Consider the following 24,108-nt stretch of genomic DNA (forward strand, 5'->3'; position numbering starts at 1 on the left):
AAGATGTATTTGTAAATTAGGAAAGGAATACATGATAGTATGAACTTTGTAGGGTTCAATAACTTCCACTAAATTGTTTACGTGATGTCAATAATTTGTAATGTGTTTTAAATATCTCTGACTAGTGCTTACGGATTACATTTTAACATGATTTGCATATTTAGTACTTACGATTGTGACATCAGCGAATAAAACCATTTACCGAATTAATACTTACCATGAGCAACTCGACCGATGCCACATGTCACACTCTTCCGGAGCACCTGTGATCCCTCTTGCTGTTTATTTATATTTTTGGAAAAGGGGTCATGTTGATTAGTCTTTAGTTTTTATGTAGTGTTTTGTAGAATGCTGTTCTCTTTTCGTCGTTTTTTTTATTTTCTGTCATAATTTTGTCGGTCTTTCTTCGAATTATGAGGGGGCCTCGGTGGCCGAGTGGTCTAAGTAGTCCAACTACTGTTTCACTAACCAGTCAACATTAAGGTTGTGAGTTTGTATCCCGCACGGGGCAATGCACTAGACTCCAATCTTAATTGACTAGGATTGTTGGTTTTCCTACCGAAGGTCTGTTGTTCTGTCCGGGCACTCCGACTTCCTCCACCAATAAAAACTGACATCATCGAAATAGCACAATAGTGTTGAAAGTGGCGTTAAAACACCAATCAATCAACCAATCGACTTATGAGTTTTAATTCACCATTTGTTATCTTCCTCTTCTTTTGTCTACGCATTATAGTTTGTAACTTGTTTGAATATCTCGGTAAAGTACTTAAGTCGAACGAAGACAACAATGTTGCTTGTATTGTCAGCTTATACATACTCTATTTCCCAGGTTATCTAGTTTGTTTTTCAGTTTAGAAATAATTTAAGTGGAACAATTATGTGTAACAATACTTTAAAAATGATGAATACGACATTCCACGTTATTCATGTATTTCTTTAAGAAAAAAAAAATGTTATTAGCGTTCTTATTTGCACAACGATTTGCAGCAAGAAGGAAGGTGCATTTCTCATGACTTTAAGAAATTCATATCAACTAATTTTCGAAGGTGGACGATACTTTGATTCCTTTTTTTAAAGAAAATTCTTAACTCCTCGGTCTTGGGACAATATCAAGTCACCTATTAATATAACAACATGACCACAAAAACTACATGCATATTCAATCTTTGATGTTAAGAATAAATCAATCAAACATTTTATTGTCATAAACGTCTCACCTTATGCGTACAAACATAGAATACAGTAATAAAAGAAACATATTTTTGTTTTATTTATCACAGCCAATCTTTACGGATTCATGAGAGACCACTAGAAGAGAGATGCTGTTTTAAATGCTTTAACATTATTGGTGACAATGTAAAAAATGTTATTCTACATGGCCCTGTTTATGATGTTCTTATTCTAAAAGTTAAAAGGGAACACTGTCAAATAACACTGTATGAAGTTCGCGCACCCTTAGCGCTATTATAGACTTAATATCACCAGGAATGTCCAAACATAACGATTTGCAAACCAGGGATGTATAAATACGTTGAAACATTATTAGGATTTTTATTACCAAAAGGAATATAAAACTAAAAGCCAGTTCTTTCCTGCTTTGTTCGAGGGAGTTTATCCTTAGTTTCTATATAATTTTTTAATCCATCAACGGGCAATTTTAGAAAGTATGATATAAATTTTGCCAGTACCGCGGTACTGACCATTGAACTGCTTATACAGTGAAAGACAATTTATAAAGTCGAGTAATTTGAAAAGTTCTTGTCATGGAATATACAGATTTTTTTCCTACAAAATTAGACGTGTGGCATTAGGGTACGTATTCTTACTTAGATCTGGCAATGAATCTATAGAGTGAAGCAAAATTTACTTAGGGATCCTGTTTGAATATCAATAGCACCAGAAATCACTGTTTTCCAAGTCACATGAACTCTTTTCGTTCAGACCAAATTCCATATTGGTTGCAGATGCTAGTCAGCATCAGTTCGGTTTATAGGGAGTTATATACATGGATGCATATATTGTAACAGAGTACACCTGCAGGTAAATCCTAATATATAAGCTATATCTGTCAGTATAAGTCAATAATACATATACCTAATTAGCCTACAATTTCTACAACTTGACATTTGACATATTTATGTCGCCTTTAGCCTTTTACTGTCTTAAATGAAAAGGCATCCAGGTGACATATTTACAACATTTATCTTATAGAAGAAAAGGTCCCAGGACGTGGATGTTCCTGCAAAGCAATAGCTAGACATTCAAGAGTTGTAGTTTTGTTGCATATTTATATAGCAGCAAAAGACAACTATTGTTTGTAAGGCCTTCTTGCTGGATTAAAGATGTCACCAAGACAAGTTTTAATTCTATTTATTATCGGAATTTATTGCAATATTTCACAGGAGTTTGTTTTAAAGCGCAAACAAGTTCAAAGTAAGTATGTAAAAAGTGCATACATTTTGCCAATGTTATCGTTCGTATTGTGTTTTTGTATTAAGATGAAATTTAATGGGCCGAACCCAGTGGGTATAGGTTCATACAACTACACGAAGCTACCAAAACTTTGAGCAAGTTGCAATTGGTGAAACCTAGATGACATATTTATTGAATAACAATAGTACTTGTATTTGCATGATTCAACAAAACAGTATAAGCATTTGCTATAAAATCAAGGGAAACAACCCATGTGATTCTATTCAGTTTAATTACAAGCACAATTCAGGGGTTTCTTTTTGCAAGCCACTACGTCAAAACAAACAGTATAAGCATTTGCTATAGCATCAAGGGAAACAACCCATATGATTCTATTCAGTTTAATTACAAGCACAATTCAGGTTTTTTTTTGCAAGAATTGAGAAAAAAAGATATCACTACTACCGCTACGTCAAAACAGTATCACACGTTTGACAGAGTGTATACAGGCTGATATCGAATTGAAATTAAAAAAAAGGAATGAAACTCTTAAATAGAGAAGGTAAAGATGGTCAAGTTGGTATAATTGAATAATTTACATCTACTTCTATGACCTTGATGGATGTGCATTATTGAGGATTTGTATTGAATATTATATACGTGTTTTACTCAAATTATAGTATGGAGTCATATCATAAAAATGGGCAATAAGTCGAAAAGAGATAATCGGGTACACTATTTCACAGTCAAGCGTGTTCGAATTGACTGTTTTGTCCTGAAAACGTGAAGTGTATGTATTTTATACATCGTCTCGCTTCCGATTTCACTTTTTTCATTTATTAAAGCTACATGTTGATATAAAATATTAAAAATTAACAGTACCAAAACATGAAATATTTGGGAAAATTGAAATACCTTTCTAATTAGTCATAATAACAGGGTGTATTTGAATAGAAAAAATCTTCGTGCTACTACAAATGTTTAAATGTATTTTTAACATATTTTATACCGTTCACTCAAATTTCCTTAAATTTTTAACTCAAAGACGACAGACTTTAATTGTGGATCTTTTGTGTGTATAACTTCAATAAGATATCATTTTAAACTCAGACAAACAACAGTACATACAACACAACATAAAAAACTAAAGATCTAGTCTTCAAACTCTGAAAATGTTTAGTCTGCCCTACCATGATATATTTGAATAGATTTTTTAAGTGTCTTTTGAACTTAGAAATTCCTCCTCCCCCTGACATCCAATGAAGCAATATTTTTAAGTTGCTAAAGCCCTCAAAGTACGTTATATGATGCTTTATAGCTCATAGATACATTTGTTTCTTAAAATACAACTGTCATGTAAGGACCGTAATATGCCATCTGAACGAATTTATCGTTTTTCAAGAAATACATTGACAGCACATCATTCTTAATAATTGGAAGTTTTCTACGAAATAGAATCCTGACTTTATATGAAAATTGAAATGCGTATTTATCAATTATTTTTCAACAGTCACCACACCTGCGCCAAACCCCTTTGGGATATATGACCAGTTGTGCAGTTACTACAAGCAGATATGTAACTGCGCAAGGATTCGACAATTTTGTGTTGATCCATCTTGCTGCAACCCATCAAGATTTGCTGTCATGAGAATGATTGGGCAGATGATAGAGGAGGATGACGACTGAATTATTCGTCAGGTAAAAAATTGTCTCTTATAACTTGCACCGTTAAAAACGTTGTTTCATTTTATTAACGTGTATAGGTTCAACTAAACAGGCAGGCATATCACACATATTGGTTGCTGTCTGTCATATTTGTATTTCGAGCATGTATCACGCCGTTGGTTTTCTTTTTTGTTTGACTTGTTTCATTTTTTTTATGCCGCGTCCTTTTATATCTTACAATACGGATTGGGGTTTGCCCCTTATTGACTTTCGTATAAAAGAAGCGAAAGATACCAAAAGGATATTCAAACTCATAAGTCGAAAACCATCAAACAATGCCATAGCCAAAAACGAAAAACGAAAAACGACAGAAAGACAAACAACCGAACAACACGAAACCTCACAAAAAAACAAATCATGCTCCAAAGAAAAGAGGACGGGATTGTAGTCATGACGATTTGAACAAATCCGTCGTCATATGTGAAACCGATTTTCCTATATGGTCGGCAAATTCGTGATGGCGTCCGAAAAGTTTCGGAGGGATGATTTCTACTTCACCACTTGGAACTCTTAGTTCATTACTTTCTTTGTAAGCAGCAACCCTCTATCAAGGCCTTCATGATAGGAAATGCAAGCTCTGAAATATCGTTTCAACTGGGAGATACATACTCCACATGCAGGCGCTGCTGGAATGTTGCTACATAGAACTGGAAACAATTTGGAAGCTGAAATCATATCTTTTGTTGTAATGTTTTGTTTTCTCAACCAATCGTATGTTGACCTTAAGATGTTTGAATCTACGTCTTTTGTTCTCCGATTGAAAGTTGTCTCAATGGCAATTATTATCAACTTATTTTTTTATATATCAAACACAAATGTTTTTTTAATGGCATAGATATTGATAGTTCTCGACATTGTAAATGACTTTACGTAAATCTTGATCATTTACTTTCTTCTGAGATGATTATGTTATAAGTTTAATTAAAAGATTACTACAAACCACGCAAAACTTTCTGTCGGTAAAACCTTAAACAAAAGAGAGCTTTTATTACAAACGAATATCACATCCAAATTTTTACGGTAATATATTGTTTATATAGCCCATTAATTTAGATTCAATACATGTAAACTTATTGAGCCTTTGAATAAACTTATTTTTAAATGACGTAACATTGTGATCTTTGAATATATTATCTTTATTGGTAGTAACACTTATTTGAACTTGAATGAAATATGACATAACTTAATATAAATTGATATACAACTATGAACACTTATGGTGCTACATATTTATATTTTCCATTGCAAAGGGTCATGTTTTTGACGTCTTTACATTAAATCCGTTTGATATATACTGTTTGATAGTCTGAGAAGTCAATATATATTTATTTGTTGAAATTTGCTTTGAAATAGCTTTCATTAACTGCTATTACACCAACATTTTATGCAGAATGTTTTGCACCAACAAATGTGTTTACCCCTCAGCGAACTGATTGACAATTAATTAATTAATCAATCAATCAATCAAAAAACGGGAAATATGTGATAAATGACTTTTGTTCATTTTATTTTTTTCTATTAACATGTTTTATTTTTCTCCAGAAAACCTGGTTTATGTAGTGGACATACGTACTACAATCACCTGCTTTATGGAGTGGGCATACATACCACAACCGCCTGCATTATGTAGTGAACATATACAATACACTCACTATATATAGGTTAATGAACCAGCTAATGTTATAGTCATATTTAAATAAAATATCTATATATCTTATTTGAATTGTGCAGTTTTACTTTTTTCAATAATAACCGTTTAATTGATTAATTACCTGACTCTCAATATGAGAACGAGTTCTTCACAATCTCCGCCTAATCATTTGTATTGCAAACTGACGAATGATGCGTACTTTTCATAAGGATTTTTTTTTGAGAGGGAGTAGGAGGGGATGTCATCCCGAATTCCCGGAAAAATGAACGCTGAAACCCGAATTAACGAAAAGATCAAGCATTCTTTCCCGGATCCCGATAAGCGTAAATCCCAAATTTTCGCAAAAATAAAGGCCCAATCATGACGTCCTGAAAAAGGTCCTTCCGCCCATCTCTACTCTCATAACAACAAGTTGCATGTTTAGTTAACTCAACCTCAGCTGTATAGATGAAATATTTTCATTCAAAGTTTGGTAGAGATCCATGATATTCAACTCATTCAAAGCATAACACAACTACGTTTAATCAGCTTGATATCATAACTTTGATCTACATAAACTAACAATTGAGAATCGACCGAGAACTGAAGATGATGACAAACAAGCGATTTGACTTAAAGGATGTTCGCTATCCTTGTTTTTGATTTTTTGCCAGTTATTCGGAATCCTCAAGTTGCATGCCAACAAAAATTTTGTACTTTTTTTTCATACTTTAATTACATATAGTTTAAAAATTTGAATTATGTTTAAAAAAACAAGGACTTTCAAAATACTGCTTTGTAGTAATATGTAAGCCAAGCAATAATTAAAAAAAAAGCCAAGACAAGTATTCACTGCTAGCAGACATATTCATATCTCCACACTGAAAGTCATGATTTTATCGTCAAATGAGGTTGGTCTGAAGTGGAAAACTTTTAAACTGTATTAAATTTTTTTTTTAATTTCAGTATAACTATGCTATAACTCATCTAAAATGTTTTGTAACAAACCTCAGTATTGGCTAACATAATAGTGTCATCTGTACACAACAAAGTACATATCCCTATAATGTCAACACCAAAATTGAATGATTTTATGCAAGTAGCCAATTCATTAGTGAAAATTTAAAAAAAAATAGAGGAAGAATTGAACACCCTGTTTCAAACACCGGTTGAAAGAAAACACAGACCCTATTAATATTATAAACTCCAATCGAGTACCTCTCCCCGTGACCTAGAATGCATTCAAAAATTTACATCAACTTGGTGTGTTGTTTCAATATCAACGTCGGATGTAATAGATATACGAAATAATAAATAAAAGTTCAGCTAGGTATATTGTAAAGTTAAGATATATAAGTTAATTCTTTATTTTCAAAGTAGTGTTGAAAACAAATAACGGGTATACTAAAGTAAAATAAAAAGGTACACAACTTCAGCACCTAGAATCTATAATTCAAGACCATCGTGTATTATTTGTGAATTAGACAGTAAATATCTATGTTGTAGGTCTTGGTACTTTCCAATGAATTTTTTGAGAAAAGTACGAGACGTTCTTTGACAATACCCTGGCTCATTAATGTTTTGCTTAGACACGGATGCCGTTTTACAAAATCTGAGTAGCAGCTACAAGCTCTTGACTATCGTATGAGTTAAAAAATGTATGCTCAAAACGCGGGTTAAGTTGGTATATTGCTGCTAAGGTGACGAAAATTTATAATTTTAAAATTGAAATTGTCTCATTTGTCATAGATTCCGGTACTTTTTACTTTTTACTTTTTATATATTTTACAAGTGTCTTAAGGAACTCCGACTCATATGAACATAAGAAAAGGTTGACCAGAAGAGGTGCCTTTTGGTTAACAAGGGGAATGCTCAAACCTTAAGATTTGCCAGCTAGTGATGCATAAATACGTAAAACATTGTAAGAGTTTTGTAAATAAAATAGATAATCTTTCCAACTTCGTTCGAGGGAGTTTGCACCTTAGTTTCTATAAAATATTTGAATCTATAAACGGGAAATTTCAGAAAAGTATGTTATAAATCAGGTCATTACCGCAATACCGACTATTGAACTGTTGCTACAGTGAAAGACTATTTATAAAGTTGAGTAATTTCTAAAGTTCTGGTCATATAATCTGCAGAATTTTTTTCCCCCCTCAATATTAGAGCTAGGTAGACATGTGGCATTAAGATAACTATTCTTACTCAGATATGGCAATGAATCCATAGAGTGAAGCAACATTCACTGAGGAATCCTGTTGGAATATCTAAAGCACCAGAAATTACTGCTTTTCAAGTCACATGACCTTTTTTCGTTAAGACCAAATGCCATTTTGGTTGGAGATGTTAGTTACCATCAGTAATTTTAAAGGGAGTTAAATACATGGATTGCATGTATAGTAAAAGAGGGACGAAAGATACCAGAGGGACAGTCAAACTCATAGATCGAAAACAAACTGACAACGCCATGGCCAAAAATTAATAGACAAACAGACAAATAATAGTACAGATGACACAAGTATAATAGAGTGTATCTACATGTCAATTCTTATAAATAAGCTATATTTAAGTCAGTTATACATGTACCTAATTAGATTATAATTTCTACAACTTGGCATTTGACATTTTCATATCGCTTTAAGCCTATTCCTGTCTTTTATAAAAATGCATCCAGGTGACATATTAACAACATTTATATTGTTATAGAAGATAAGGTCCCAGGACGTGGATGTTCCTGCAAAGCAATAGCTAGACTATCAAGTGTTGTAGTTTTGTTGCATATTTCTATAGCAGCAAAAGACAACTAATTGTTTGTAAAGCCTTTTGGATTAAAGATGTCCCCAAGACAAATTTTAATTCTGTTAATTATTGGAATTTATTGCAAAATTTCACAGGAACATGTTTTAAAGCGCAAACAAATTAAGGGTAAGTATGTAAATATTGCATAAATTTTACAATTGTTATCGTTCGTATTGTATTTGTAAGGAACAATTCAATGGGACGGACACAGTAATTATAGGTTCATTAAACTACAGGAAGCTACAAACAACTGTGGGCAAGTTTCAATTGGTGAAACCTAGTTGACATATTTTATTTGATAACATTAGTACTTATATTTGCATGATTTAACAAAATGTATGGAAGAGTATAAGCAGTAGCTTTAGCATCAAGGGAATCAACCCTTGTGATTCTATTCAGTTCGATTACAAGCACAATTCAGAGGTCTGTTGTTTAACTTATCGTTAAACTAATCATATGATTAACTTTAATGAGTCGTTAAAAGTTAATTGCATGATTAGTAAACACAATGATTAAATTTTGTCGTTCTACTTAATTTAATCATTGTATTAGTTAATCACTGTATTAGTTTTTAATAGTATGATTAATTTTGGGTAATAAGCAAGTGTTTCCCACAACACATTGAAAAACAAGGCCCATAACTTCCTTTTCTGCATTCAAATATAGACTTTCTTTTTACATAGTTTTTAGGTGGCAAATATGATTGAATATAATATATTTAATTATATATAAGATGATGTGGTATGAGTGCCAATGAGACAACTCTCCATCCAAGTCACAATTTGTAAAAGTAAACCATTATAGGCCAAAGTATGGCCTTCAACACGGAGCCTTGGCTCACACCGAACAGCAAGCTATAAAGGGCCCAAAAATTACTAGTGTAAAACCATTCAAACAGGAAAAACCAACGGTCTAACCTCTATAAAAAACGAGAAACGAGAAACACTTATGAACCACATCAACAAACGACAACCACTGAACATCAGGTTCCTGACTTTGGACATGTTCATATTTTCTATGGTAACATATTACTATTTCAGATTATTCAAAACTGTCTATTTGATTTCAAAGTAAAATGTGCTTGAAGGGAAAAATAATTTCAGTTAATGCAGAAAGTAATGCATTCTTTTTAATAAAAAATGCTTTAGGGTACATTTTCCAATGATAAACATTTTCATTTAACCTATGAATAAGGCCAGAGTTTTTCAATTGTTTTTTCACAAATCTTTGTTATCTGAAATGATGGGGTCAGATGGTCGAAAAAATCCAACTCAGTCAATTGCATCCAATGAGCAATTTATGATGAAATTTTGTTTCTAAAAAAACGGTCCAATCATTGTTCAAACTAGTTTTACCATGCAGCAAGTGGCTGTTCCAACTCGGAAACATTGTCAGTGTTTGTATTCGGTCCTCTCTTAAAAATGTTGGTTGCAGAAAAATGTATTCTTCATGAGTCCGTCATGGCCATGATCTTCATGGAATTTGATGTCACAGTGAAAGCATATAACTTGAAGTCTTTGTTAAATTTATATATCCACATGATAATGAGTCCTTCAAAAATCTTTAATTTCTGTTGTTTATTTAGTACAACTCTCTAAGATACACGTTTTTCGTTTTATAAATGACGAAATGCTCGTAATGGAAAATCCGTGGAATATTACACTCCTTTGATGGTGAAAAGTGTTTTTTTTTCACGTCCGTATTTAATCAAGTATGCCATGCCAAGTAAACATTTTATATGATTATTATACGGATGGTGAAAAATAAATTACAGAACTGTGACCGATAACATACATTGTAATTCATACGGCATAAGTAGACCCCATGTGACAATTTTAGATCTTCAATTTTGTAATGTAATGTAATTTTTTTATACTAAAATAACGACTTGTTCGTTACATTTATTAACAATACCCTGAACTTTTTTTTGGGCAAAAAAAAAAGAAAAAAAAACAGTGATAAAGGTCAAAGAAAACTATCTGACAATATGATATATCTTGGGTATCCGATATTCACGCGAGATGGGGTGCATACTAGTAAATATAAATATAAGAAGATGTGGTATGAATGCCAATGAGACGACTCCCCACCGGAGACCAAATAATGTAGAAGTTTAACAGCTATAGGCCACTGTACGGCCTTCAACAACGAGCAAAACCCATATCGAAGAATAAGCTTTAAAAGGCATAGAAATCACAAATGTTAAACAATTCAAACGAGAAAACTAAAGGCGTTGTTTGTGTACTAAACAATGAACGAAATACAAATATGATATATAGCAACAAACGACAACCACTGAATTACAGGCTCCTGATTTGGGACAGGCACATACAAAAAGATTATATACAAGTAGCAGATGTTTATTTGGTACTTTTTGGTCTCTTTTACAATTGGGTGAGATTATGGTACAACCGACCAACAAAGATGGATGCTTACTATGAGTAAAATAACTATGGACTATGTGTATGTTTCAATTTTTTTCCAGCAAAATATGCAGCTTCTTGTTTGAAATACATTCTTTAAATTGCTCTCCGTCATAAATATGCATGAAGTATTTGCCACTAGCCGTTCAGCAAACAACAGTCAATCAATCATATCTCCTCTAAAATTACAGTACTTAAAATGACTTTAAACAATTAAAAAAAAATAATAAAATATTCGTTAAATCCTTTGAGCAGCTATATACACGTCTCCTATTTATCAACATGTTCAAATTTCAGAAACAAAAGAAAAAAAAACTAATATTGAATATCAAACACACTGTGTTACTGCATGGGTTGTCTGTCTTTTGCTGATGATGATGGGTGGCTGTTTAACTTCCTGCATGGCATATTAGATACATATTTAGGACCAGAACATGCTAGTGCGTAATGAATATTAACCAAGCTTTGTACTAGACTGACTGGCTGAACCGGATTTGTAACGTGCTTATTCACAAGACAACATTCCGTAGGAAGACATGTTACCGTCCTGAGACACTTTATCCTCACTTCGAGCCGACTAGTCTTTGCTCTTATCCATTAATACCGCTTGATTAGCGGGGACGCATCAAATACCAATTTTAAAGTCTTTAGTTTGACACGGCTGCGGTTTGAACCGACGACCTGCGGCACTCGAGACCACCGAGACCGTGTTTGTTTGTCTCATGACTTTTGTGCTGGGTGGAAAAAAGCCTAACTAAGAAAACCTGTGTTCAAAAATATGCATGTCATTTTAAAAGATGAATATTTTATATTCGCAAATGAATTAAATCAGATGAATGTGATTATTAATGTTTTATATCTCAGCCTTAGAAAATAATACTTGACATGTCATCGCAATTAAAAATCTTTTTATTCTTAGGTGTATATTTATGCATATTTATTAAGTGGTTTTCTTACATATGTTGTAGCTCACGTTCATTTGACTACATGTATTTTACAGTTCTCAACATTCACCTCTTACCATGAATTCAGTGTCATTAAACATAATTATTCACTCCTTTCATTCTGTGGTTAATAAACACTTGACTTATTTGTTTGTTTCTTGGATTTCGTTATAGATTTGTTGTGTCTCACCTAACATGCATAGATCTCGCAACTTTTTATAGCCATATGAATATTTGTACGTCATAAATAGCATGTTCTTACATTGTAGATCACCTTCCGAACGAAAACACGTGTATTATCAATGTCTCTCAATTGAAAAAAAAAAAAAACAAAACCAAAAGTTCGGAAAAAAGAAATTCCATTAGATTATACCAGAAGATTGACAATAAAAGGATGGAGAATTTGTGGTGACTAAAGAAAGTTAAAAAAAAAAAGACTTACATGATAATGCAGACATGGCTGATTATATTAAAGTTTATTTGAATAAATAAAGTTTTAACCAGTAAAACACCCTAATAAAGAAATTATTTAAAAGGTTTCAGCATTGTTTTATTTTTAAAAATCAAACTGTCGGATAATGACGTCAAAGGAAATAACAAAAGTGCACACGCTGAAATGTCTAACCTTCTTTACTGACCATTGATTTTAGGTTAAAAAGTCTTAAAGATAAACAAGTCACATAATCTCAACATTTTTAAAGATCCATGACAATGAGGTCAAGGTCAAATAAATTCTGTCAAACAGACATGTACACCTTACAATTATTCCATACACCAAATATAGTTGATCTACATGTATTGCTTATGGAAATTGAAAAAAACAGACCAAATCACAACTTAACATTGATCAATGAACCATAAAAATGAGGTCAAGGTTTGATTATACCTACCAGACAGACATGTACACGTTACAATCATTCCATACACCAAATTTAGACCTACTGCTTATAGTATTTAAAAAACAGACAAAAACACAAAAACTTAACTTCGACCAATAAACCATGAAAATGAGGCCAAGGTCCGATGAAACCTGCCAGACTGACATGTACCCTTAACAATCATTCCATACACCACATATAGTTGACCTACTAACATAAGGTATCTGGATACAAGGTATGAAGCATCCAGGTCTTCTACCGGCTGAAATATAAAGCTTTATACAAATAGTTTACATCGCTGCCGCTGCCACAGCCTCCGCATAGTCATCCTTGTTTCGCATAATGCGACTTTCGTCGCAGGCGAAACAAAAATGGCGTTTAATGTTGACTACTTATTTTCATCTCAACTGTAACGGTAATTACTCGCATAACCATGATAACGGTAGAATATTACATGCTGAAAGTTATATGGCTGATAGTATATACTATTATAAGGATGCTCCATGTTCTTTATTTATAATTTTGAAACCATTTGTATTTCATAATTTCTTACTCGGATTTACCGGAGAGGCAGTGTTCAGTGTTAAAAAATTTAAACATATATTCATTGATGATCTGAATTATTGGAGAGTTTTTGCCTCTTGAAGGCCGGTATAGACCTTATCGCTATTTGGAAATCTGCGCCATATGACTCAAGTATCTGCGCCTATTTAACTATTGACGTCATAACACAATCACATTTCCATTGTAGCGTCATATATTTTCTATTATGACGTCAAACTTTTACGGGAACCTTTGTAATGTCCAGTAACGGCGGACAAATAGCGATAAGGTGTATTAGTAATAGACACCCTACCCCTAACCCCAAGGGGGTATAAGACTTCTTTTGAAAAAATATCTGACACTCGGAAATGAGTAACAGGTGTTTGTTTTTGTATATCGTGTCAGCTGAGAAATATGAGACTTTTCATTGACTATATATATATATATACTTAATCAATGACATAAAACACTTACGGTAGTAAATTTTCATCATTAATATTTGGATCCTCGTCATGGTCATAATTTTTACTAAATGGGAATAAATATATGATGTTTTAAAACTACGCATAAAGATAAATATCGTAAGGTCCCAGCTATCCGTTGGTCGAATTTATCCATTAAAATTTACCCGCGTAAGCAGTTAGATGAAGGGTGTTACTAAATGTGCTAATATTTGAACTTCGAAAAACAGGAAAATTAGCAAAGACTTGCTGTGGAAATCACTTATGGCCTTTACATTAATGCTATAGTAACCTTTATTTTTTATAAAAGCTGGTTCGCCATCATTTGTTGAATGATTCCGCACGATAATGTGGCCCGTCTTTACAATCAACACTGCTCGGTAAGCGGTAAAATACAAACAAAAAACTGCCGAAATGTGCAATTTCTTTCTGTTATCAGATGACCATTGTATGTATTCGTCCGATCCTTCGTCCTATCTTGTCTAATCCCTTTCCAATTTATGCGTTAACTCAACTCCTTACAAATCTATTGTGTATCTTTCAAATCTAAAGCGCTTTCATAGCTGGTCATTGCTAAAATCCCTTTCCAGGGGATAAATATCTCTTAAACGTCTCATTTTTCGAGCATAAACCTATATTGGATGTTTTAATCATATGATTAACATTTAATACACCTTCATGAGGTGGATAAATTTCACGACAGTTTTAGCATTTTTAACACCGCATTTAAATTAACGACAAGTTGAACAACACACTTATCGTATGGTTATTTTTAATCAAATGATTAAGAAATTTTAACGACTTGTTAGAACTAACGACAAGTTGAACAACAGACCCCAGGTGTTTCTTTTTTAAGAATGCAGAAAAAAGATATCATTACTACTGCTATGTCAAAACAGTAACACATATTTGACAGAGTGTATACATGCTGATATCCAATTGAAATTTAACAAAATGAACGGATCTCTTTATTAGAGAAGAAACATATGGCCAATGGTATATTTGAATTACTTACATATGTTTCTATGACCTTGAAAAGTTTAAGGATGTGCATAATTAAGTATTTTTTTGTATTTTATATACGTGTTTTACTCAAATTATAGTCTGGAACCAAGAGGTATTTGTGGTAGGTGCAAATACATCTTGATCTTTAATATGCATAAGCAAGAATTCCACGGAAAAAAATTCCTTAGAAAGATGAATGATTGATTTTTGTAAAGCAATATTTTGCATCTCTGCCAACTGCAATAGTCTTTAAGGAACAAATTCTAAAAATGGAAAATAATCTTATTGACAAGAAATAATTGGGTACACCTTTTTACGATCAGGCGTGTTTGAAATGACTGTTTTGTTCTGAAAACGTGTAAAGCAAATATGTTTCAATCATCTTATCGCTTCCGCTATTTTCATATATTAAAGCTGCATGTTTATATAATAACATTTAAAATTCACAGTACGAAAACATCAAATATATGGGACATATGAAATACCTTTCTAATTAGTCATAAAAACAGAGTAGGTGTGTTTTTGAATAAAAAAAGCTTCATGCTACTACAAATGTTTAAACTTGAGGAGTATTTCTGACTTACATTTTATACAATTTCATTTCATCATTTTTTAATTACAATTTAGGTATAATAATATATAAAAAAAAATTATATTTTATTCATGAAATATACTAAAAAAGAAAAGTCGGACACTCTATTCACTCAAACTTTCTTAAATTTTAACTCAATGACGACAGACTTTACTTGTTGATCTTTTGTATGTATAACTTCAATAAAATGGCATTTTAAGTGCGTGTTATCTAGGGTAGTTAGTCTTTACAATCTGAAAATATTTAATTTGCCCTACCATGATATATTTAAATAGATGTTTGAAATGTCTTTTGAACTTTGCAAATTCTCCCTTGAAAACCAATCAGGCAATAGTTTTAAGTTGCCAAGCCCTCAAAGTACATTAAATGATGCTTTATAGTTAATAGATAAATTTGTCTCTTAAAAGACAAGTGTCGTGTAGGGATCATGATAATGCCATAATTTATCGGATTTCAAGAACTAAATTGATAGCGCATCATCCCTAATAATTTGAATTGTTTACGAAATAGAATCCTGACTTTATATGTATATTTCTATAAATTTAAATCCGTATTTAACAAATTTCTTGAAAAAAATATTTCATTTTTTGCCAATTGTACGGATCAGCAATGTCAAATGGATTCTTATTTTACGTTAATCTCACAATTCTAGAAATTTTGAAAGTATTAGATAATAACAATTTGAATGATTATATTCAACAGTCAGGCAACCTCCAGTCGACTTTATCATCATTGGTGTATATGACCAGTTGTGCAGTTACTACAAGCAGCTATGTGACTGCGCAAGGATTCGACAATTTTGTGTTGATCCATCTTGCTGCGAGCCATCACCATTGGCTGTCATGAGAATGATTGGCCAGATGATAGAGGAGGATGACGACTGATCTATTTTTCAGGTTAACACGTTTTCTCTCTAATAACTTGCATCGTTTGAATGCGTTGTTTCATTTTACTTACGTATATAGGTTCAACCTAGCAGACAGGCATTTCAAACATAATGGTCCCTGTCTGCCATATGCTTATGAGGTCTTTGGTTTTTTTGGACTTGTTTACTTTTTTGTTATGCCGCGTCCTTTTATATCTTACAATACGGATTGTGTTTGCTTATTGTTGAATGTCGTATGAGAGAGGCGGTAGATACCAAAAGGATATCAAAACTCATAAGCCGAAAACAATCTAACAATACCATGGACAAAAACGTAAATCGACGAAAAGACGGGATTGTGGTTACGGCAATTGGTACAAATCCATCGTCATATGTGAAACAGATTTTCCATAACGGTTAACGAACTCGTGATGGCGTCCGTAAAATTTTTTGAAGGGATGATTTCAACTTCACCACTCGGGGATATTAGTTCATTACTTTATTTGTAAGCTGCAAACCTCTATCAAGGCCTTCATGATAAGATATGAAAGTTCTGGAATATCGTATCAACAGGAAGTAAATACTCCATATGCAGGTGCTGCCGGAATGTTCACAACTGGCAAGCTGAAATTATATCTTTTGTTGTAAAGTTTCGTTTTCACAACCAATCGTATGTTGACCTTTATATGTCTGCATCTACTTCTTTTGGTATTTGAAGGAAGGTTGTCTCAATGGCAATCATTATCAACTTATATATATAGCTCAACATGCAGACTTCTTATACGTTCAGGTATTTCACATTCAATTTGTTATGGAAATATTCTTTATAAAGCACAAAAATGTCAGTATTCACCTCTGAAGCTAACAAAACCTTTAAATAGACTTATTAAGAAGGGATATAGTTACGATACTGTTGTCAGGTCATTAAAGATTGCATATTTTGGTGTTAATATTGATTCACTTATAGGGTCTTTGCATCGGCACTAAACACATTTATTTAAAAACCAGTTGTTGGCATGACACGGGTTATGTTCTTCTCATATATGTTATGATGGTATGATACTTAACCCCTAACGGGAAGGATTGTGCCTGATATTCATATGATGAAGAAATAATGTTTCAATCAGTTTAATTGAAGTCTGGAGCTGGCATGTCAGTTAACTGCTAGTAGTCAGACTCGGACTTCTCTTGAACTGAATTTTAATGTGCGTATTGTTATGCGTTTACTTTTCTACATTGGCTAGAGGTATAGGGGGAGGGTTGAGATCTCATAAACATGTTTAACCCCGCCGCATTTTTGCGCCTGTCCCAAGTCAGGAGCCTCTAGCCTTTGTTAGTCTTGTATTATTTTTAATTTTAGTTTCTTGTGTACAATTTGGAGTTTAGTATGGCGTTCATTATCACTGAACTAGTATATATATTTGTTTAGGGGCTAGATGAAGGACGCCACCGGGTGCGGGAATTTCTCACTGCATTGAAGACCTGTTGGTGACCTTCTGCTGTTGTCTGTTCTATAGTCGGGTTGTTGTCTCTTTGACACATTCCCCATTTCCATTCTCAATTTTATATATATATATATACATATATAGTTTATATAATCCGTTCTTCCTATTTTGACTCCTCAAAATTCAAGAGTCCATCCTAAATTGAGGTAAATTATGTGGCCTTCCAATAACCGTTTCGATTCCTAACATCACTGAAGAGACATTAATTGTCGAAATCCGGATATGGTGTACAAAAAATCTTTGCACCTTTGTTTGCGGTATACCATCTTTGCCGCAAGTTTATTGTTTTCTGTTTGGTATTAAATTTGTAGTTAAGATCCATTTATTACACCTTGTGATTCGTTTATTTGGCAATCGCCAATGGCAGTCAGCAGGATTGAAGAACATTTGTTGTTCGACCTGTTAGTCAAATGCGTTTTGTTAAAATATACTTTTCACTCTTTTGGTCTTTTGCTGTATATATATGTATATATGTATATAAAACAAGTCTAAATTGAAAACAACGTTCAAACCTATGATTGCGTTGGATAAAAACCGCAATTTTTATACGTGTGCATGTAACAAATTTCGTTGTAGAAGGGTCTAAATACAGCACAAACAACATTTTCCAAAAGACCAAAAGAGTGAAAAAATATATTTTAACAAAACGCAATTGACTTGAAGGTCGAACAACTGATGTTCTTAAACCCTGCAGACTGCCATTGGCGATTGCCAAATAAATTGATCACAAGGTGTAACAAAATTGATCTCTATATTAACTTAATACCAAGTAGAAAACAATAAACTTGCGGAAAAGATGATAAACCGCAAACAAAAGGTGCAAAGGTTTTAGTACACCATATCCGGATTTCGACAATTAATGTCTCTTCAGTGATGTTAAGAATCGAAACGGTATTTGGAAAGCCATATAATTTATCTCAGTTTAGGATAAACTCTTGAATTTTGAGGAGTCAAAATAGGATGAACTATATCTATATATATCAAACATAAAAGTTCTCCTAAAGTCATCGATATCGATAGTTCTCTTATTTGATCCTTTTAATTAATTTAAATGTCGTAAAATTTACATTGTAGTATTGTGATCTTTGAATTTATAATTTTTATTTGTACTAACGCTGATTTTTAACTTAAATAAATTATGACACAGCTTATTGATATACAACTACGAACATTTATAGTCCTACATATTTATATTTTGCATTGCAAGATGTCATGTTTATGACGTCTTTACATTAAATCTGTTTGATGTTTACTGTTTAATATATTAGTCTGGGAAGACATGGTATATTTATTTCTTGAAATTGGCTTTAAAATAGCTTTCATTAACTGTGAGTAATCTTAGATCGATACTTTTTTGTGATTTGTGTCGATCTGTTTATTCAGGCTCTATACAACCGATTTTGAAGTTTGTTCTTATATTATGCTGTTACACCACTGTCGCATTTTATGGAGAGTGTTATTCACCAACAAATATGTTTAAACCCTCAGTGAACGGGGTGACAATCAATCAATCAATCAATCAATCAATCAATCAATCAATAAAGAAATCAATAAAGAAATCAATAAATAAATGAATGAATCAATCAATCAATCAATCAATGAAAAAGTAGGTAAATATGTGATAAATGTTTTGTGTTTATTTTATTTTTTTCTATTAACATATTTTAATTTTCTCCAGATTACCTGCTTTCTGTAGACGACATACTTCAGTCACCTGCTTTAGGAAGTAGCCATTCATACTACAATCACCTGCTTTATGAAGTAGACATACATACTACCATCACCTGCTTTATGGAGTGGGCATACATACCACAACCGCCTGCATTATGTACATATCCAATACACTCACTATATTTATGTTAAAGTCATAATTAAATAAAATATCTATATATCTTATGTGTATGGTGCAGTTTTTCTTTTTTTAATAATAACTGTTTAATTGATTTATTTACTGAATTTTAATATGAGGACGAGTTCTTCACAATCTCCGACTAATCAATTGTACTGCAAACTGACGAATGATGCATACTTTTCATAAGGAATTTTTTTTTCTGAGAGGGAGTAGGAGGGGATGTCATCCCGAATTCCCGGATAAGTGAACGCTGAAACCCGAATTATCGAAAAGATCAAGCATTCTTTCTCGGATCCCGATTAGCGTAAATCTCAAATTTTCGCAAAAATGAAGGCTCAATCCTGACGCCCCTCTTTATTCTCATGACAAGAAGTTAGCATTATTAGTTAACTCCAACTCAGTTGTTTAGATGAGATATTCTCACTGAAAGTTTCGTAGAGATCCATGCTATTCAGTTCGTTCAAAGGTAACACAACTACGTTTAATCTGCATGATATCTTGACTTGATCTACATAAGCTAGCAATTGAGAATCGACCGAGAACTGAACATAATGACTAACAAGCGATTTGACTTTAAGGGTGTTCGCTATCCTTGTTTTTGACTTTGTGTCAATTATTCGGATTCCTCAAGTTGCATGCCAATAAAATGTTGACCGCTAATTCCTACTTTTTTTGTATATTTTTATTACTTATAGTTTAAAAATTTTAATTTTCAATGACTTATATTAAAAAAAACAAGGACTTTTAAAACACTGCTTTTGTAGTAATATGTAAGCGAAGAAATAATTCAAAACAAGGCCAAGATAAGTATATTCACTGCTAGCAGAAATATTCATATCTCCACAATGAACGTCTTGACGTTTACGTCAAATAAGGTGTAATGTTTAACCCCGCCGCATTTTTGCGCCTGTCCCAAGTCAGGAAGCCTCTGGTCTTTGTTAATCTTTGATGTTTTTTTTAATTTTAGTTCATTTATATGTTTCGGAGTTTAGTGGGACGTCCATTTTCACTGAACTACTACACAGTTTTGTATAGGGGCCAGCTGAAGCCCGCCTCCGGGTGCTGGATTTTCTCGCTGTGTTCAAGATCCATTGGTGGCCTTGGGCTGTTTTCTGCTCTTTGGTCGGGTTGTTGTCTTTTTGGCACATCCCTAATTCCATTCTTAATTTTATTGGTCTGAAGTGGAAAACTTTTAAACTGTTAAAAATTTTTATTGTCAGTATAAAAATGCTATTACTCATCTAATATGTTTTGTAACAAACCTCAGTGTTGGCTAACAGAATAATGTCATCTGCACACAGCAAAGTACATATCCCTATAACGGTAACACCAAAATTAAATGATTATATAGAAGTAGTCGATTCATTTGTGAAAATGTTAAAACACAGAGGAAGAATTAGACACCCTGTTTCAAACCCCGGTTGACAGAAAACACAGTCTGTATTGATACTATAAATTCCGATCGAGTACCCGTACCTGTGACTCAGAATCCATTCACAACTTTACTTCAATTTTGTGTGTTGTTTCAATATCAACGTCGGATGTAAAAGATATATGAAATAAAAAATAATTCAGCTAGGAATATTGTAAATTTTAAGATATATAAGTTAATTCTTTATTTTCAAAGTAGTGATGAAAACAAATAACGGGTAAACTAAAGTAAAATAAAAAGATGCACAACTTCATCACCTAGAATCTATAATTCAAGACCATTTGTGAAGTAGACACTAAATATCTATGTATTAGGTCTTGGTACTTTCCGATAATTTTTTTGAGAAAAAAGGACGAACCTTCTTTGAAAGAACCCTGGCTCATTAATTTTTTGCTAAGACACCGATTCCGTTTTACAAAGTCTGAGTAGCAGCTAATAGCTTAAGGTCTTGACTATCGTATGAGTTGAGAAATGTATACTCAAAACGCGGGTGAAGTTGGTATATGGCTGCTAAGGTGACGAAAATTTATAATTTCAAAATCGAAATCGTCTCATTTGTCATAGATTCTGGTACTAAGATTACCGCTGTTATCAAATTCGAGGTAAATGTCTAGAAGAGGCTGTATCTGTAGATTCTTGAATCTCTAGTTCAGGAGGATATACTAATGTAATGAGATCCAATCAGAAAAGGTTTAACTGTTAATGGAAAGACATCATTAGTATACCTGTATGTGAAATGACATAATTTAGCTTCCTTGATCTTCATATATTTTACAAGTGTCTGAAGGAACTCCGACTCGTATGAACATAAGAAAAGGTTGACCAGAAGAGATGCATGGTTGAGTAACAAGTGGAAAGGGACTCTGTAAAAATACAATCTATAAATTTCTTCGGATCCGAAGCACTTTTCCCATAATCATGAATGCTTAAACCTAAAGATTTGCAAGCCAGTGATGCATTAATACGTAAAACATTGTTAAGAGTTTGATGAATAAAATGAATATAACAATAATAGCCAAATTGTTTCCAACTTTGTTCGAGGGAGTTTGCACCTTAGTTTCTATAAAATATCTTAATCTATCAACGGGAAATTTTAGAAAAGTATGTTATAAATCAGGTCATTACCGCAATACCGACTTTTGAACTGTTGCTACAGTGAAAGACTATTTATAAAGTCGAGTAATTTCTAAAGTTCTGGTCATTAATCTGCAGAATTTGTTTCCCCCTCAATATTAGAGCTAGGTAGACACGTGACATTAAGATAACTATTCTTACTCAGATATGGCAATGAATCCATAGAGTGAAGCAACATTCACTGAGGAATCCTGTTGGAATATCTAAAGAACCAGAAATTACTGCTTTTCAAGTCACATGAACTTTTTTCGTTAAGACCAAATGCCATTTTGGTTGGAGATGTTAGTTACCATCAGTAATTTTAAAGGGAGTTAAATACATGGATTGCATGTATTGTAATAGAGTGTATCTACATGTCAATTCCTATATATAAGCTATATTTAAGTCAGTTATACATGTACCCATAATCTGCAGAATTTTTGTTTTTCCCCTCAATATTAGAGTTAGGTAGACATATGGCATTAACATAACTATTCTTACCTAAATCTGGCAATGAATCTATAGAGTGAAGAAACATTCACTTAGGGATCCTGTTGTAATGTCTAAAGCATCAGAGATCACTGCTTTCCAAGTCACATGACCGTTTGTTGTTAAGACCAAATGCCATATTGGTTGCAAATGTTAGTTACCATCAGTAATGTTTAAAGGAAGTTAAATAGATGGATTGCATATATTGTTAAAGAGTACATCTACATGTAAATCCTTATATATAAGCTATATTTAAGTCAGTTATACATGTACCTAATTAGCCTACAATTTCTTCAACTTGACATTTGTCATTTTCATATCGCTTTAAGCCTATTACTGTCTTTTATGAAAGGCATCCATGTGACATATTTACAAAAATTTATATTGTTATAAAAGGAAAGGTCCAAGGACGTGGATGTTCCTGTAATTCAATATCTAGACTATCAAGTGTTGTAGTTTTGCTGCATATTGCTATATTGCTGCTTGTAAGGCCTTCTTTTTGGATTAAAGATGTCAGCTACTTTTAATTCTCTTTATCCTTGCAATTTATTGCAATATTTCATATGAGCATGCTTTAAAGCGCAAAAAAAAGTAAGTATGTAAATATTGCATACATTTTACCATTGTTTTCGTTCATATTGCACTTGTAAGTAAAATGTAAAATTCAATAGGACGGATACAGTGGTTGTAGATTCATAAAACTACATGAAGCAACCAAAAATGTGGGCAAGTTGCAGTTCGTGAAACTTATTTGACATATTTTATTTAATAACATTAGTATTTATATTTGCATAATTCAACAAAATGTATGGAACAGTATAAGCAGTAAGTAGCTATAGCATCAAGGGAAACAACTCATGCGATTCTATTCAATTCAATTACAAGCACAATTCAGGGGTTTCATTTTGCAAGAATGCAGAAAAAAAGACACCATTACCATTGCTACATGAAAACAGTATCACATGTTTGACATGGTGTATACAGGCTGATATCCAATTGAAATAAAACTAGAGGCTCTCAAGAGCCTGTGTCGCTCACCTGATTCCACTTCATGAAAATCATGTAAAAATATATCAAAATCATAATAGATACCTAATAATGAGTGAGGCCAAATTTGGTTTAATATTGGCCCCCTGTAATTTAATAAAAAATCCTGGTGGCCATCTTGAACAGTAAATCGGCAACAAAATAGCAACACTTCGTTAGCACCTCATAAGAAACATTTATGTCATGTTTGGTTTCATTCCATTCAGTGCACCTCTAGAAGAAGCATTTGTATGTATCTCCCATAGGGTCTTATGTTAAAGGAAGTCTCCCTGCTTGCCGCCACCATGGATGATGTCCTATGTTAAACTAAGTCCCCCCCAAAGCGGCCATCTTGGATGATGGATCGGCTTCAAGGTAACAACACTTGGTTAGCACCTCAAAAGGAACATT

The 24,108-nt window shown here is 32.9% G+C and overlaps 1 long non-coding RNA gene across 1 annotated transcript; it reads left to right on the forward strand.

Annotated features, from left to right (window-relative positions):
* Positions 1 to 8,444: 8,444 nt before the first annotated feature.
* On the forward strand, positions 8,445 to 19,681 carry LOC127719936 (uncharacterized). Its single transcript, XR_007990555.1, has 3 exons — positions 8,445 to 8,695; positions 16,118 to 16,311; positions 19,464 to 19,681. It is a non-coding gene; the product is annotated as an uncharacterized LOC127719936 (long non-coding RNA).
* The last annotated feature ends 4,427 nt before the right edge of the window (positions 19,682 to 24,108 follow it).

Source organism: Mytilus californianus, unplaced genomic scaffold, assembly GCF_021869535.1.
Source record: "Mytilus californianus isolate M0D057914Y unplaced genomic scaffold, xbMytCali1.0.p SCAF_11, whole genome shotgun sequence".
Lineage (NCBI taxonomy): Eukaryota > Metazoa > Mollusca > Bivalvia > Mytilida > Mytilidae > Mytilus > Mytilus californianus.